The sequence below is a fragment of the Habropoda laboriosa genome, unplaced genomic scaffold, assembly GCF_001263275.1.
Source record: "Habropoda laboriosa isolate 0110345459 unplaced genomic scaffold, ASM126327v1 scaffold317, whole genome shotgun sequence".
Taxonomy (NCBI): domain Eukaryota; kingdom Metazoa; phylum Arthropoda; class Insecta; order Hymenoptera; family Apidae; genus Habropoda; species Habropoda laboriosa.
In genome coordinates, this window is record NW_017100418.1 from 18474 (window position 1) to 19632 (window position 1159).

Here is a 1159-nt window from a genome sequence, read left to right on the forward strand (position 1 = left end):
GTAAAGAATTGAAAGGTACGCTGTATCTTTATGCCGTTTTTCTCGGGAAAGAAAATCATTAAGCTCTTACATTTTCTACATCACTTTCCGTATATATTCATAATTTCTCATATAGCTAACCCTTTTTCGCATTATTTTAAGTAATTTAAATTATTGCTGTTACGAAAATCCGAGTATTCTTGGAAGTTAAAATCCGAATTCTACCGATATTCAAGTATTCGAATATTCGAAATATTTGAATAATGTTTTATTGAACCGAATTCGAATAATTCGGATAATTGGAATATTCCAAGTGTTTGAATTTCGAACTGTGCCGAATATTTCGTGCATATGAAGAGTAACTTTGGAATATTTTTAAACGAAAATTGAAAATTAAATTGTAGGAACAAATGAATCTCTATACATACGAATTTAAATGTTCAAAAATACAATAGCAAAACATATTATAGTCAACATCCACGAAAGACAGTTATCTAAAAATACAAGTATTATTACCATGAAATTTATTATTCATCACCTGTAATAGTTTCTTTTATCTTTCTACTGTTAGTATAAGCAATCTCATCACGTATTCGCTATTCCAGCGAGAATCATCTAAATTAATGTGAAAGAGAGACGCAGCATTTCCAAGATTAATTCTGGAATGTCACATTGACATTTTGCTTGATTTCAACAAAAATTTCCTTTTATATTATTAGAAAATAACTGGAAAAATTGCTGAAAATTATAATAACAAAGGTAATTAAGAAAAATAAGGTAGTGAAATTTCAAGTGACTAACACAGTTAAAATTGAAGTAGGACACGTTAAAAGGAACAACTTCAAAAATGTATAGCAGAAACCTGAAGCTTAAAAAAAAAAATCATTGCTTCAACAAGGTTTCGAAAAAGTTTTTCAAATTCGAAAATTTTTCATATTTTCAAATGTGTTTATTAGTTTAATTATTTTACACCTTTATTTTGTATAATGTTACAAATGTCATTTGTATAACGTAACAGAAAGAGAACCTGTATTTACTCTTCCACTCGAAATGAAGGTAGATTTGAAAAATTTTGTCAGACAGTGTTCTTTTTCCTTAGAAACTTGCGTCTTAATTGTAAATTCTGAACGTCAGAATTTCTATGAAATTTTGTACAATTTTTTAAAGTACTTTAAATGTG